Source organism: Microcaecilia unicolor, chromosome 4 (assembly GCF_901765095.1).
Source record: "Microcaecilia unicolor chromosome 4, aMicUni1.1, whole genome shotgun sequence".
Classification (NCBI taxonomy): Eukaryota; Metazoa; Chordata; class Amphibia; order Gymnophiona; family Siphonopidae; genus Microcaecilia; species Microcaecilia unicolor.
This window is the reverse complement of record NC_044034.1, coordinates 309,582,648-309,599,756: the sequence shown is the minus strand read 5'-3', so window position 1 is coordinate 309,599,756 and position 17,109 is coordinate 309,582,648. Positions and strand designations below refer to the sequence as shown.

The 17,109-nt window shown below is 51.7% G+C and overlaps 1 protein-coding gene across 1 annotated transcript in view; it reads right to left on the bottom strand.

Annotated features, from left to right (window-relative positions):
* CDCA2 (cell division cycle associated 2) overlaps positions 1-17,109 on the bottom strand; it is a 254,447-nt gene that overhangs the window by 58,688 nt on the left and 178,650 nt on the right. The window lies entirely within an intron of this gene.

Sequence of the window (17,109 nt, the reverse complement as noted above, 5' to 3'; positions counted from 1 at the left end):
TTTACATCTGCTGTCTTATTTTGCACTGGGTATACTGGAGCTGTAACAGCTTACAGAAATGATTTATAATGAAAAAAAGTCATGTTATTTTTTTCTCATATACTAGTATAATATTTTCAATGATGTCTGTTTATTTGCACCATGGCTGGTGTAAGGGGTGTGGCTATCATAGGGGTGGAGTCATATGTGGTGACCCCACCCATAATGAGTACCGGCACTTTGTGATAAATAATTCGATTTTGGGTTGCTGTTTGGGCACTTGGTCTCTGAAAGGTTCGCCATCACTGCTCTAGGGGCAGAGAAAGTACCTGTATATAATGTGTACAGCGCTGCATATATCTTGCAGCGTTATAGAAATGATTAGTAGTAGCCTAATGGTCAATGCAGTGGGCTGAAAACTTGGGGAACTGGTTTCAATTCCCACTGCAGTTCCCTGTGACTCTGAACTACCAACTTAAACCTTCCATTGCCCCAGGTACAAAAACTTAGATTGTGAGCTCACTAGGAACAAAGTACCTGCATTTAATGAATGTAAACTGCTTTAGTTGTACCACAGAAAAGCGGTATATCAAATCCAAGACACTTTAGCACACACTTCTTTGTAGAACTGCTTTAATTCGGACACATTTATAGGTTTTCATGCACGAACTGTAATTTCATTTCCTGCCACAGCAGCTCTATTGTGTTCAAATCAGGGTGACTAGGCCAATCTTAAACTTTAATTTTGTTTCTCCTCAGCAATTCAGATGCACACTTGCATTTGTGTTTTGGATCACTGTCTTGCTGCATAACTCAAGTACACTTCAGCTTCAGTTCCGGCTCACAGACAGATGACTAGGCATTCTCCTTAAGAATTTTCTAGAACACTGCAGAATTCACGTTTACTTAAATAATGGACAAGTTTTCCCAGATCCTGAGGCAGCAAAGCATCCCGACACCATCACATTACCTCCACCAGTTTGAATGTTAGTTCATAAGCACTGCCATACTGGGAAAAGACCAAGGGTCCATCAAGCCCAGCATCCTGTCTCTGACAGTGGCCAATCCAGGCTTGATTAACACAGCTGAGTGGAATCCTGAACTCATATCCCCATCCACTCCACTTCTTTGTTGAATGGATAACAAAGAGTGCTGGATTTAAGCTAGGTGCAAGCCCTTTTCTTATGCTGATGTGATCTAGGTCACTGGTAGGAAGTGACCTTGCCAAAGAAAAAAGAAAAAGAAAAATTATTTAATATATGTGAGGAGTGATTTATGTTGTTTATCACAATTTTGAGACACAAAAATTTGTAGTCCTAGTTTTGTGGAGTTTTTTGCCCAATGATAGAATCGTAGCTTGTTACAAATTAAATCTAACGATTTCTAACCACGCACTAAACCTTGGGTATTTTACCTACGGTTTCTGCTTTTCTCCACTTTACTAATTAAGCACTTGTCATCATTATTCTGCTAGAGCTGTGATTTGGTATTAGGTTACGATTTATTTTGCTCTAGCAATACTGCATATGTTCTGATTGATTGTCTTATACAAGTTTTGTCATTTCCCAGAGGAGTTGTCACTATGTCCTTGGAGTAATTTTGGTAGACTGGCCACTCCTGGGAAGATTCACCACTGTTCTAAGTCTTCTGTATTTTGAGATAATGACTGAAATAGGACCATAGGGCGCTGGGGATGTAGCGAGCCAATATCCACAAGGACGTAATAGTTTACTTCTATGAATAGTGTCTTAAAGAGAAAACTGCACACACAACCAAGGGAAGTTCCTATGGGACTTGCACCATATCTAGCTCCTATGGCGTTGAAGAGTGGAGAAGTAGCCTAATGGTTAATGCAGCAGGCTTTGATCCTGACAACTTGGGTTCGATTCCCACTGCAGCTCCTTCTGACCTTGGGTAAGTCATTTAACCCTCCATTTCCCCAGGTACAAAAACAGATTGGGAGTCCTCTAGGAACAGAGAAAGTACCTGCATTTAATGTGTACAGCGCAGCATACTACTACTACACATTTCTAGAGCGCTACTAGGGTTACGCAGCGCTGTACAGTTTAACAAAGAAGAACAGTCCCTGCTCAAAGAAGCTTACAATCTAAAGGACGAAATGTCAAGTTGGGGCAGTCTAGTAACATAACTACAAATTGTAGTTATCCTAGAATACTTGTTTCTAGTTTTCAAAACTCCTTTGGGAGATTTTATAAAATAAAGTTACTTGTGTGCCAGAGTTTCTAACATGGATCTTAAATCAGGAGAAGCTAAAGGAGGTATAGATATTTACAGCTGACTTAGGATGCTCCACCACTAACTGCCTGAGCTCCAGGAGACCAAAAAGAATTATCTTCCTTGAACAAGTCTTAGACAAGAGCACTGGCTGGGCAGAGTACTCACTGTTAGGGCTGGACAGACTTCTTTCAAACTCAAAATACTATGCAACTCAGACTGACATCTTACTGAATGCAGAGACTCCAAACCAGTCTAGTGTTTACACACAAGTCCTGCACTGAGCCTCTCTTATTCACAGATGCAGCCTCCTGAGGGCTTGGTTGCTGACCCTCAAAATTTGGTCCTCGTTTCACTTATGACTGCACAGCAATAAAAGTGTCCCCAAAGCCAGGCAACGTAACTGGACTCTGAAGATCCACAAACATCCAGCCAATGGAGCAAGAAGGGTTGATGGGCATCGGATTTATTTTGCGACTTCCAAGTTAGGCCTCCTAGAGTATACGGTTAATGTGCATATACACTTATTTACAAAAGCCTTTGGCAATGGTCAGTAAAGCAGAACATTACTGTAAAATAAGGCCTTAAAAATGACAGCTGCACAGATTGCATGGTAATAGGCACTTCCATGACAAGAACATACAAGACTACAAAAAAAAAATAAAATAAAAGTTACAAAAAAGCCCAACATCATTCTTCTTAATGCAAGATGTTAGAAGGAAAAACAACACATGAGGAGAGGAAAAAAGTGCGATTCACAAAAGACCATAAACAAAAACAGATGAAGGAAATAAGACTGTATACAGGAGGACATGAAGAGAAGTTTGAATTACACCACTATAAGCTTTGGTTGGAGCAGCTGCCAGCAAGCTGAGTAAGGTTATCACATTGGTGAGGGCGTGCATGCTGGGGTTAAGTCCATGTCAAACGTAAGAGACTCAAATGGACCAGATCCTGTAGCTTCATTCCCTTCTGCATTATGTCCAAACTGCATCAGTGAATCTAAAGTGCGAGGGGACATTGGCAAGTCAATGGTACTACTGCAGGTGGTCGCTGTTACACAGATAAACCTGGTCTTCAAATATGGAGCAGTACTACCTGAGTCTAAGGGTTCAGGATGTTCCTGGCTCTCTGGACGGCAGTATTTCTCAAAGGCATCCTCTTTGGGAATGTCAGGGTATAAATAGACAAGGGGTGATACCAGAATATTTGTGGCATCCACAAATTGTGGCATACATCTAGTAGCGCTATAGAATTGATTAGTAGTTGAAGAGGAGAAAGGATTTCATAGACATTACAGCTAAGCTGCTGGAGGAACTTACTAAATTTGCTCTTCTCAGTTGGACTAGTTTTTAAAAATCAAAGGAGTAGCCATCCAAGTCCACACCAAAGAAGAGGCGATTAAAGTCATTAACAAAGCAGGTACTGGGGGACTGTCTGTTGAGCCCACTGTGCAATGGCAGGATGTGAGGAACACTTCTGAGTGGCAGAGATTATTAAAAGGGTGCCACAGGCTTCAATGAGCCTGCTCAGGGAAATGCAGCAGTGACCTGAGTGACTTACTGGATGGGTTCAGGGGAAAGGTATTGAATCTGTATATTAAGGCAGTGGTGTTATTCTATTGCTTTAAGATATGCGAGAGAGAAGAGTACATACAGAGCACAAAGTATGAGAGGGGAGGGAGAAAACCAGTACAGAAGGAGCAATGAGGCCTGATGGATGAAATCACACCTTCTGGGAAAGTCTGTTATGTGGGTAAGGAAAAAATGTTATCTGGCGAAGTGGGTGTTTATGGTAGGAGGGGTGTTTGTGTGAATGGCTGAATGGGATGAGAGCAGAATGGTACTGTGATGAGTCTAATAAGTACATAAGTAATGCCACACTGGGAAAAGACCAAGGGTCCATTGAGCCCAGCATCCTGTCCACGACAGCGGCCAATCCAGGCCAAGGGCACCTGGCAAGCTTCCCAAATGTACAAACATTCTATACATGTTATTCCTGGAATTGTGGATTTTTCCCAAGTCCATTTAGTAGCGGTTTATGGACTTGTCCTTTAGAAAACCGTCTAACCCCTTTTTAAACTCTGCCAAGCTAACCGCCTTCACCACGTTCTCCGGCAACGAATTCCAGAGAGCGAATGCTACATACCTGTAGAAGGTATTCTCCGAGGACAGCAGGCTGATTGTTCTCACTGATGGGTGACGTCCACGACAGCCCCTCCAATCGGAAACTTCACTAGCAAAGGCCTTTGCTAGTCCTCGCGCGCCGATGCGCACTGCGCATGCGCGGCCGTCTTCCCGCCCGAACCGGCTCGTGTTCGTCAGTCCCATACGTAGCAAGACAAAACAAGGGAAGACACAACTCCAAAGGGGAGGCGGGCGGGTTTGTGAGAACAATCAGCCTGCTGTCCTCGGAGAATACCTTCTACAGGTATGTAGCATTCGCATTCTCCGAGGACAAGCAGGCTGCTGTTCTCACTGATGGGGTATCCCTAGCCCCCAGGCTCACTCAAAACAACAAACATGGTCAATTGGGCCTCGCAACGGCGAGGACATAACTGAGATTGACCTAACAATTTATCCAACTAACTGAGAGTGTAGCCTGGAACAGAACAAACATGGGCCTAGGGGGGTGGAGTTGGATTCTAAACCCCGAACAGATTCTGAAGCACTGACTGCCCGAACCGACTGTCGCGTCGGGTATCCTGCTGCAGGCAGTAATGAGATGTGAATGTGTGGACAGATGACCACGTCGCAGCTTTGCAGATCTCTTCAATAGTGGCTGACTTCAAGTGGGCCGCTGACGCAGCCATGGCTCTGACATTATGAGCCGTGACATGACCCTCAAGAGCCAGCCCAGCCGGGGCGTAAGTGAAGGAAATGCAATCTGCTAGCCAATTGGATATGGTACGTTTCCCCACAGCCACTCCCCTCCTGTTGGGATCAAAAGAAACAAACAATTGGGCGGACTGTCTGTTGGGCTGTGTCCGCTCCAGATAGAAGGCCAATGCTCTTTTGCAGTCCAATGTGTGCAGCTGACGTTCAGCAGGGCAGGAATGAGGACGGGGAAAGAATGTTGGCAAGACAATTGACTGGTTCAGATGGAACTCCGACACTACCTTCGGCAAGAACTTAGGGTGAGTGCGGAGGACTACTCTGTTATGATGAAATTTGGTGTAAGGGGCCTGGGCTACCAGGGCCTGAAGCTCACTGACTCTACGAGCTGAAGTAACTGCCACCAAGAAAATGACCTTCCAGGTCAAGTACTTCAGATGGCAGGAGTTCAGTGGCTCAAAAGGAGGTTTCATCAGCTGGGTGAGAACGACATTGAGATCCCATGACACTGTAGGAGGTTTGACGGGGGGCTTTGACAAAAGCAAACCTCTCATGAAGCGAACAACTAAAGGCTGTCCTGAGATCGGCTTACCTTCCACACGGTAATGGTATGCACTGATTGCACTAAGGTGAACTCTTACAGAGTTGGTCTTGAGACCAGACTCAGACAAGTGCAGAAGGTATTCAAGCAGGGTCTGTGTAGGACAAGAGCGAGGATCTAGGGCCTTGCTGTCACACCAGATGGCAAACCTCCTCCATAGAAAGAAGTAACTCCTCTTAGTGGAATCTTTCCTGGAAGCAAGCAAGATGCGGGAGACACCCTCCGACAGACCCAAAGAGGCAAAGTCTACGCTCTCAACATCCAGGCCTTGAGAGCCAGAGACCAGAGGTTGGGATGCAGAAGCGCCCCTTCGTCCTGTGTGATGAGGGTCGGAAAACACTCCAATCTCCATGGTTCTTCGGAGGACAACTCCAGAAGAAGAGGAAACCAGATCTGATGCGGCCAAAACGGAGCAATCAGAATCATGGTGCCTCGGTCTTGCTTGAGTTTCAACAAAGTCTTCCCCACCAGAGGTATGGGAGGATAAGCATACAGCAGACCTTCCCCCCCAGTCCAGGAGGAAGGCATCCGATGCCAGTCTGCCGGGGGCCTGAAGTCTGGAACAGAACTGAGGGACTTTGTGGTTGGCTCGAGATGCAAAGAGATCTACCAAGGGGGTGCCCCACACCTGGAAGATCTGGCGCACTACTCGGGAATTGAGCGACCACTCGTGAGGTTGCATAATCCTGCTCAACCTGTCGGCCAGACTGTTGTTTACGCCTGCCAGATATGTGGCTTGGAGCACCATGCCGTGACGACGAGCCCAGAGCCACATGCTGACGGCTTCCTGACACAGGGGGCGAGATCCGGTGCCCCCCTGCTTGTTGATGTAATACATGGCAACCTGGTTGTCTGTCTGAATTTGGATAATTTGGTGGGACAGCCGATCTCTGAAAGCCTTCAGAGCGTTCCAGACCGCTCGTAACTCCAGGAGATTGATCTGCAGATCACGTTCCTGGAGGGACCAGTTTCCCTGGGTGTGAAGCCCATCGACATGAGGCCCCCACCCCAGGAGAGACGCATCCGTAGTCAGCACTTTTTGTGGCTGAGGAATTTGGAAAGGGCGTCCCAGAGTCAAATTGGACCAAATCGTCCACCAATACAGGGATTTGAGAAACCTCGTGGACAGGTGGATCACGTCTTCTAGATCCCCAGCAGCCTGAAACCACTGGGAAGCTAAGGTCCATTGAGCAGATCGCATGTGAAGGCGGGCCATGGGAGTCACATGAACTGTGGAGGCCATGTGGCCCAACAATCTCAACATCTGCCGAGCTGTGATCTTCTGGGATGCTCGCACCCGCGAGACGAGGGACAACAAGTTGTTGGCTCTCACCTCTGGGAGATAGGCACGAGCCGTCCGAGAATCCAGCAGAGCTCCTATGAATTTGAGTCTCTGCACTGGGAGAAGATGGGACTTTGGATAATTTATCACAAACCCCAGTAGCTCCAGGAGGCGAATAGACATCTGCATGGACTGTAGAGCTCCTGCCTCGGATGTGTTCTTCACCAGCCAATCGTCGAGATAGGGGAACACGTGCACTCCCAGCCTGCGAAGCGCCGCTGCTACTACAGCCAAGCACTTCGTGAACACTCTGGGCGCAAATGCGAGCCCAAAGGGTAGCACACAGTACTGGAAATGACGGGTGCCCAGCTGAAATCGCAGATACTGCCTGTGAGCTGGCAGTATCGGGATGTGCGTATAGGCGTCCTTCAAGTCCAGAGAGAGCATAGCCAGTCGTTTTCCTGAATCATGGGAAGAAGGGTGCCCAGGGAAAGCATCCTGAACTTTTCCTTGACCAGATATTTGTTCAGGGCCCTTAGGTCTAGGATGGGACGCATCCCCCCTGTTTTCTTTTCCACAAGGAAGTACCTGGAATAGAATCCCAGCCCTTCTTGCCCGGATGGCACGGGCTCGACCGCATTGGCGCTGAGAAGGGCGGAGAGTTCCTCTGCAAGTACCTGCTTGTGCTGGAAGCTGTAGGATTGAGCTCCCGGTGGGCAATTTGGAGGTTTGGAAGCCAAATTGAGTGTGTATCCTTGCCGGACTATTTGGAGAACCCACTGGTCGGAGGTTATGAGAGGCCACCTTTGGTGAAAAACTTTCAACCTCTCCCCGACCAGCAGATCGCCCGGCACTGATACGTTGATGTCGGCTATGATCTGCTGAAGCCAGTCAAAAGCTCGCCCCTTGCTTTTGCTGGGGAGCCGAGGAGCCTTGCTGAGGCGCACGCTGCTGACGACAGCGAGCACGCTGGGACTTAGCCTGGGCCGCAGGCTGTCGAGAAGGAGGATTGTACCTACGCTTACCAGAAGAGTAGGGAACAGTCTTCCTTCCCCCATAAAAACGTCTACCTGAGGAGGTAGATGCTGAAGGCTGCCGGCGGGAGAACTTGACGAAAGCGGTATCCCGCTGGTGGAGCTGCTCTACCACCTGTTCGACTTTTTCTCCAAAAATATTGTCCGCTCGGCAAGGGGAGTCCGCAATCCGCTGCTGGATCCTATTCTCCAGGACGGAGGCACACAGCCATGAGAGTCTGCGCATCACCACACCTTGAGCAGCGGCCCTGGACGCGACATCAAAGGTATCATATACCCCTGTGGCCAGGAATTTTCTGCACACCTTCAGCTGCCTGACCACCTCCTGAAATGGCTTGGCTTGCTCAGGAGGGAGCTTGTCCACCAAGCCCGCCAACTGCCGCACATTGTTCCACATGTGTATGCTCGTGTAGAGCTGGTAAGACTAGATTTTGGCCACGAGCATAGAAGAATGGTAGGCCTTCCTCCCAAAGGAGTCTAAGGTTCTAGAGTCCTTGCCCGGGGGCGCTGAAGCATGCTCCCTAGAACTCTTAGCCTTCTTTAGGGCCAGATCCACCACACCAGAGTCGTGAGGCAACTGAGTGCGCATCAGAACTGGGTCCCCATGGATCCGGTACTGGGACTCGATCTTCTTGGGAATGCTGGGATTACTTAGAGGCTTGGTCCAGTTCGCCAGCAATGTCTTTTTTAGGACATGATGCATGGGTACTGTGGACGCTTCCTTAGGTTGAGAAGGATAGTCCAGGAGCTCAAACATTTCAGCCCTGGGCTCGTCCTCCACAACCACCGGGAAGGGGATGGCCGTAGACATCTCCCGGACAAAGGCCGCAAAAGACAGACTCTTGGGAGGAGAAATCTGCCTTTCAGGGGAGGGAGTAGGATCAGAAGGAAGGCCATCAGACTCCTCGTCAGAGAAATATCTGATGTCCTCCTCCTCTTCCCACGAGGCCTCACCATCGGTATCAGACACAAGTTCATGAACCTGCGTCTGAAGCCGCGCCCGACTTGACTCCATGGAAACACGGCCACGGTGGGAGCGTCGAGAGGTAGACTCCCTCGCCCGCACCGGCGAAGCTCCCTCCGCAGACGTCGTCGGGGAGCCTTCCTGGGAGTCGACCGCAGTCAGTACCGCAAGCGGCACCGATGTCGGAGACCTCACCCCGGGCAAGGGGCCAGCCGGCGCCTCACTTGACGGTACCGGTGGCGCAAGCACCCCCGGTACCGGAGGGGAAGGGCGCAACAGCTCTCCCAGGATCTCTGGGAGAACGGCCCGGAGACTGTCGTGCAGAGCAGCTGTGGAGAAAGACATGGAAGCCGATGCAGGCGTCGAAGTCAGAGTCTGTTCCGGGCGTGGAGGCTGTTCCGGGCTGTCCAAGGTGGAGCGCATCGACACCTCCTGAACAGAGGGTGAGCGGTCCTCTCGGTGCCGACTCCCTTGGCGACCCAGAGTTCTCGGTACCGATGCGGGAAGGAGACCGGCGTCGATGCTTCTTTGACTTTTTCAAACGAAGCATGTCACCGGAACTTCCCGGTACCGACGAGGAGGATGTAGAATCCAACCGTCACTTCCTCGGGGCCGAGGCCGAAGAAGGTCGGTCTCGGGGGGGCTGTACCGCAGGAGCCCTCAGGGTAGGGGGAGACCCACCCGAAGGCTTACCGCCACCAGCAGGGGAATGGACAGCCCTCACCTGCACTCCAGTCGAAGCACCACCGTCTGACGACATCAGCACTAGTGGAGGTCCCGGTACCCCCGATGCCGACGCAGCCTTTCGATGTCTCGGTACCGACGATGCAGAGGGTCGATGCCTCGATGCAGTCGAAGTAGTCGATGCCGAGGTCGAAGGTCTTGAAGCTGTCTACGTCGATGCACTCGATGCCCCCGGTGCTGTTGCCGACGAAGAGCCCGAGAACAAAACGTTCCACTGGGCCAATCTCGCTACCTGAGTCCTTTTCTGTAAAAGGGCGCAAAGACTGGCCTGCGGGCGGTGCCCAGCTCCCAGACACTGAAGACACGACGCGTGCCTATCAGTGAGCGAGATTACCCGGGCGCACTGGGTGCACTTCTTGAAGCCGCTGGAAGACTTCGATGACATGGGCGGAAAAATCATGCCGGCGAAATCAAAACTCGTAATGGCGGTAAAGGCACCAAAAACAGGGAGAGAAAAAAAACGAACCGAGGCCTCAAAAGGGCCTACCCCGAAAACGAAAGGAAACTTAGCGGGGCAAAAACTGGAAACACGGGAAAAGGGGAAAAGACCGTAAAGGTCTTCCTCCAAGTTCTTTTTTTTTTTTTTTTAAGCAAAAGCTCAAAGACGCGCGAGGGTCAACTTGAGGGGCGCAAAACGGCACAAACACGACCGTCCCGAGCGCGGACAAAAGAAGACTGACGAACACGAGCCGGTTCGGGCGGAAAGACGGCCGCGCATGCGCGGTGCGTATCGGCGCGCGAGGACTAGCCAAGACCTTTGCTAGTGAAGTTTCCGATTGGAGGGGCTGCCGTGGACGTCACCCATCAGTGAGACCAAGCAGCCTGCTTGTCCTTGGAGAATTAAAATTACGCGTTGGGTGAAGAAAAATTTTCTCCGATTTGTTTTGAATTTACTACACTGTAGTTTCATCACATGCCCCCTAGTCCTAGTATTTTTGAAAAGCGTGAACAGACGCTTCACATCCACCTGTTCCACTCCACTCATTTGAAACATGCTCTAATGAAAATGATTAAAATGAGTTTCAGAAGGTCTTTTTTTGTAAAAGTGGGCTAAAAATACCCTATTTTTGGTGTTTTTGCAAAAATCAACTTTACACTCAATTTGTGAACTAATGGAAAATATTAGGAGAATGAAATTTTATATTCGAAAACCTTGTGTTGATAAGTTGTTGTGTGCAAAGTTTCACATTTATCACATCTTTAATTCCAGAGATATAAAAAGCCAAACTTTACAATTATTTCATGCCGCAAATTTTTCGGACCAAGTTTGCTCCAAGTTTTCTTCATGGAAATCGCTCATGAAGATTTTTTTTTATTATTTTGTTTAATAGAGCGCAAAAAGTTGTACAAGATGGCCAAGTTTTCTTTCTCTCAAAAAAATATTGCCGGAGATACAGTGTCTCAAAGTTGCTGAAATCTCAGAGACATACCATAGAAGGCTGCAGTATGGGGTCAAACAGATTACTATATCTCAGCAAGTATTGCATTGGTGAACATAGTGAATGATACATACCTGTAGCAGGTGTTCTCCGAGGACAGCAGGCTGATTGTTCTCACAACTGGGTGACGACCGCGGCAGCCCCCACCAACCGGAAGAAGCTTCGCGGGCAGTCCGCACGCAGGGCACGCCCACCGCGCATGCGCGGCCGTCTTCCCGCCCGTGCGCGACCGTTTCCGCCAGTTGAATGACAAGCAAAACGATGAAACACAACTCCAAAGGGGAGGAGGGAGGGTAGGTGAGAACAATCAGCCTGCTGTCCTCGGAGAACACCTGCTACAGGTATGTATCATTCACTTTCCCCCGAGGACAAGCAGGCTGCTTGTTCTCACGACTGGGGTATCCCTAGCTCTCAGGCTCACTCAAAACAAGAACCCAGGTCAATTGAACCTCGCAACGGCGAGGATACAACAGAAAATTGACCTACGAAGAACAACTAACTGAGAGTGCAGCCTGACCAGAATAAATGCGGGTCCTGGCGGGTGGAATTGGATTTACACCCCAAACAGATTCTGCAGCACCGACTGCCTGAACCGACTGTCGCGTCGGGTATCCTGCTGGAGGCAGTAATGTGATGTGAATGTGTGGACAGATGACCATGTCGCAGCCTTGCAAATCTCTTCAATAGTGGCTGACTTCAAGTGGGCCACTGACGCTGCCATGGCTCTAACACTATGAGCTGTGACATAACCCTCAAGAGTCAGCCCAGCCTGGGCATAAGTGAAGGAAATGCAATCTGCTAGCCAATTGGAGATGGTGCGTTTCCAGACAGCGACCCCTAGCCTGTTAGGGTCGAAAGAAACAAACAATTGGGCGGACTGTCTGTTGGGCTGTGTCCGCTCCAAGTAGAAGGCCAATGCTCTCTTGCAGTCCAATGTGTGCAACTGACGTTCAGCAGGGCGGGTATGCGGCCTGGGGAAGAATGTTGGCAAGACAATTGACTGGTTAAGATGGAACTCCGACACCACCTTCGGCAGAAACTTTGGGTGGGTGCGGAGCACTACTCTGTTGTGATGAAATTTTGTATATGGAGCATGAGCTACCAGGGCTTGAAGCTCACTGACCCTACGAGCTGAAGTAACTGCCACCAAGAAAATGACCTTCCAGGTCAAGTACTTCAGATGGCAGGTATTCAGTGGCTCAAAAGGAGGTTTCATCAGCTGGGTGAGGACGACGTTGAGATCCCATGACACTGTAGGAGGCTTGATAGGGGGCTTTGACAAAAGCAAGCCTCTCATGAATCGAACGACTAAAGGCTCTCCAGAGATGGCTTTACCTTCCACACGATAATGGTAAGCACTAATCGCACTAAGGTGATTCCTTACTGAGTTGGTCTTGAGGCCAGACTCCGATAAGTGCAGAAGGTATTCAAGCAGGTTCTGTGCAGGGCAAGAACGAGGTTCTAGGGCCTTGCTCTCACACCAAACGACAAACCTCCTCCACTTGAAAAGGTAACTCTTTTTAGTGGAATCCTTCCTAGAGGCAAGCAAGACACGGGAGACACCCTCCGACAGACCCAACGCAGCGAAGTCTATGCCCTGAACATCCAGGCCGTGAGAGCCAGGGACTGAAGGTTGGGGTGCAGCAACGCTCCGTCGTTCTGCGAAATGAGAGTCGGAAAACACTCCAACCTCCACGGTTCTTCGGAAGACAACTCCAGAAGAAGAGGGAACCAGATCTGACGGGGCCAAAAGGGCGCTATCAGAATCATGGTGCCGCGGTCTTGCTTGAGCTTCAGTAAGTTCTTCCCCACCAAAGGTATGGGAGGATAAGCATACAGGAGGCCGGTCCCCCAATGAAGGAGAAAGGCATCCGACGCTAGCCTGCCGTGTGTCTGAAGTCTGGAACAGAACCGAGGCAGCTTGTGGTTGGTCTGAGAGGCGAAAAGGTCCACCGAGGGGGTGCCCCACTCTCGGAAGATCTTGCGTACCACTCTGGAATGGAGCGACCACTTGTGCGGTTGCATGACTCTGCTCAGTCTGTCGGCCAGACTGTTGTTTACACCTGCCAGGTATGTGGCTTGGAGGAGCATGCCGAACTGGCAAGCCCAACGCCACATCCCGACGGCTTCCTGACACAGGGGGCGAGATCCGGTGCCCCCCTGCTTGTTGACGTAATACATTGCAACCTGATTGTCTGTCCGAATTTGGATAATTTGGCAGGACAGCCGATCTCTGAAAGCCTTCAGTGCGTTCCAGATCGCTCGGAGCTCCAGGAGGTTGATCTGCAGATCCTTTTCCTGGAGGGGCCACAGACCCTGGGTGTGGAGCCCATCGACATGAGCTCCCCACCCCAGGCGAGATGCATCCGTCGTCAGCACTTTCGTGGGCTGTGGAATTTGGAATGGACGTCCCAGGGTCAAATTGGTCCGAATTGTCCACCAGAGCAGTGAAGTGCGGCAACTGGTGGAGAGGCGGATGACATCCTCTAGATTCCCGGTGGCTTGGAACCACTGGGAAGCTAGGGTCCATTGAGCAGATCTCATGTGAAGACGAGCCATGGGAGTCACATGGACTGTGGAGGCCATATGACCCAGAAGTCTCAACATCTGCCGAGCTGTGACCTGCTGAGACGCTCTGGTCTGCGAAGCCAGGGACAGGAGGTTGTTGGCCCTCGCTTCGGGAAGGAAGGCCTGAGCCGTCTGGGTATTCAGCAGAGCTCCTATGAATTCCAGAGACTAGGTTAGCTGGAGATGGGACTTTGGGTAATTTATCACAAACCCCAGCAGCTCCAGGAGTTGAATAGTGCACTGCATGGACCGGAGGGCTCCTGCCTCCGAGGTGTTCTTGACCAGCCAATCGTCGAGATATGGGAACACGTGCACTCCCAGCTTGTGTAGATACGCCGCCACCACCAAGAGGCACTTTGTAAACACCCGTGGGGCAGAGGCGAGCCCAAAGGGCAGCACACAATACTGAAAGTGCCGTGCGCCCAGGCGGAATCTGAGATACTGTCTGTGAGCTGGCAGTATCGGGATGTGAGTGTATGCGTCCTTTAAATCCAGGGAACATAGCCAATCGTTTTTCTGAATCATTGGCAGAAGGGTGCCCAAGGAAAGCATCCTGAACTTTTCTTTGACCAGGAATCTGTTCAGGCTTCTCAGGTCTAGGATGGGGCGCATCCCCCCTGTTTTCTTTTCCACAAGGAAGTACCTGGAATAGAATCCCTGCCCTTCCTGCCCGGGTGGTACGGGCTCGACCGCATTGGCGCTGAGAAGGGCGGAGAGTTCCTCTGCAAGTACCTGCTTGTGATGGGAGCTGAAGGATTGAGCTCCCGGAGGACAATTTGGTGGAAGGGAGGCCAAATTTAGGGCGTATCCGCACCGCACTATTTGGAGAACCCACTGGTCGGAGGTTATGAGAGGCCACCTTTGGTGAAAAAATTTTAACCTCCCTCCGACCGGCAGATCGTCCGGCACGGACACTTTGAGGGCGACTATGTTCCCGTGGATCCAGTCAAAAGCCCGTCCCCAGCTTTTGCTGTGGAGGCGCAGGGGGCTGCTTAGGCGCACGCTGTTGACGAGAACGAGCGCGCTGGGGCTGTCCCTGTGCCTGTCGAGGCCTTCGGGCCGGCTGGTTGTACCTACACTTTGCAAAAGAATAGGGCGCAGCCTGCCGGGCCCGGGAAAAACGTCCACCTGCTGAGGTGGATGCTGAAGGCGCCCGGTGGGAGAGCTTGTCGAGGGCGGTTTCCCGCTGATGCAGTTGGTCCACCAGCTGCTCGACCTTCTCACCAAAAATGTTATCCCCCCGGCAAGGGACGTCGGCCAGTCTCTGCTGGGTGCGGTTGTCCAGGTCAGAGGCACGCAGCCATGAGAGCCTGCGCATCACTATACCTTGGGCCGCAGCACGAGATGCCACGTCACAGGTGTCATAGATACCCCTAGACAGGAACTTTCTGCACGCCTTCAGCTGCCTGACCACCTCCTGATAAGGCCTGGACTGCTCCGGCGGGAGCTTATCAACCAGGTCCGCCAGTTGCTTCACAGTGTTCCGCATGTGGATGCTCGTGTAGAGCTGGTAAGATTGGATGCGGGTCACGAGCATGGAAGATTGGTAGGCCTTCCTCCAAACGAGTCCAGAGTGCGAGACTTCCGCCCCGGGGGCGCCGAGGCGGTATCCCTCGAACTCCGTGCCCTCTTGAGAGCAGAATCCACGACCGCCGAGTCATGGGGCAATTGGGGCCGTATTAACTCTGGGTCCGAGTGGATTCTGTACTGGGACTCTGCTTTCTTGGGAATGGTGGGATTAGATAATGGTCTCATCCAGTTCCGAAGCAGTGTCTCTTTGAGGACATTGTGCAACGGCACCGTGGAGGACTCTCTAGGTGGTGATGGATAGTCGAGGACCTCGAGCATCTCAGCCCTCGGCTCGTCCACAGAGACCACGGGGAAGGGAATGCATATAGACATATCCCTAACAAAGGAGGCAAAGGAGAGGCTCTCAGGAGGCGAGAGCTTCCTCTCCGGTGAAGGCGTGGGGTCAGATGGGAGGCCCACAGACTCCTCTGAGGAGAAATATCTGGGGTCCTCCTCTTCCTCCCACGAGGCCTCTTCCTCGGTATCGGACATAAGCTCATGCAGCTGAGTCCTTAACCGAGCCCGGCTCAACGTCGAGGCACCGAGGCCTCGGTGTCTTCGAGCGGTGGACTCCCGCGCCGGCGGGGACGAAGCTCCCTCCATCGACGTCGACGGGAACTCCACCTGCGTGGCGGTCGAGACCGGCGCCGCAAGCGGCGGCGGTGTCGAAGGCCTCGGCACCGGGCTAGAGCTCGCCGGCGCCACAGTCAACGGCGCCGAGGGCGCAAGCACCCCCGGCGCCGGCACAGCCTGGCGCATCAGCCCTTCCAGGATCCCCGGAAGGATGGCTCGGAGGCACTCGTCCAGGCCCGCTGTCGGGAAAGACGGGGCGGCCGGTAGAGGCGTCGGTGCCGGAAGCTGCTCGGGTCCAGGAGACTGCACCGAAGTGCTGGGACCCTGACGCGTCGGTACCTCCACTACCGAGGGGGACCTCTCCTCTCGACGTGGACGCTTCGGCGTCGACTCCTCTCCGGCACCGAGGGCCGGGCGCAGCGATGGGGACAGATGACGGTGCTTTTTCTGTTTTTTGCGTTGCCAGTCATCGGCGCCAGGTGGAACAGAGGAGGAGGAGGTCGATCCCCCTCGGTCTCGAGGGGCCGGGTCAGACAGGGTTCGGTCCCGAGGGCCATGAGCAGAGGGAGTGACCGGGGCCGATTGCCCACGCGGCCTCTCACCCCCTACCGTCACCGGAGGACCGGCGGGCCGACGGGACCTGTACTCCTGGGGTCAATGCCATCGGTACCGAAGAACCGGCCATCGATACCGATGCCGTCGAGGTCGACGTCGAGGGGCCGGCGCAAGTTCCAAAAAGACGGTCCCGAAGAACTTGCCTCGCAACCTGAGTCCGTTTCCGGAGACCAAGACACAAAGAACACGACTTGATATTGTGCTCCAGCCCGAGGCACTGGAGGCACCAAGCGTGGGTGTCGGTCTGCGAGATAGGCCGGCCGCACCGACCACACTTCTTAAATCCACTCGGGACCTTCGAGGACATCGACAGAAAAATCGCGTCGGCGAAGTTAAAGTCGTCGATGGTGGCGGTAAATCACACCTCGAAAAATAAATCGACCGCGCGGCCACAAGGCCGCAACGCGACGGCCCCGCTAGAAAACGAGGGAAAAATAAAGCGCGTTCTCTCTCTTTTTTTTTTTTAAAAAGGAAAAAGAAAAGTCTGGAGTGCGCGGCAACAAGAAACAAAAAAATTAACGAATTCGAGAACAACGCGACGGTTTTTCGGGGCTGACTAAGAGAGAGCGGCGACGCACAACTCTCTCCAGCGCGGAAAAGAAAAGACTGGCGGGAATGGTCGCGCACGGGCGGGAAGATGGCCGCGCATGTGCGGTGGGCGTGCCCTGCGTG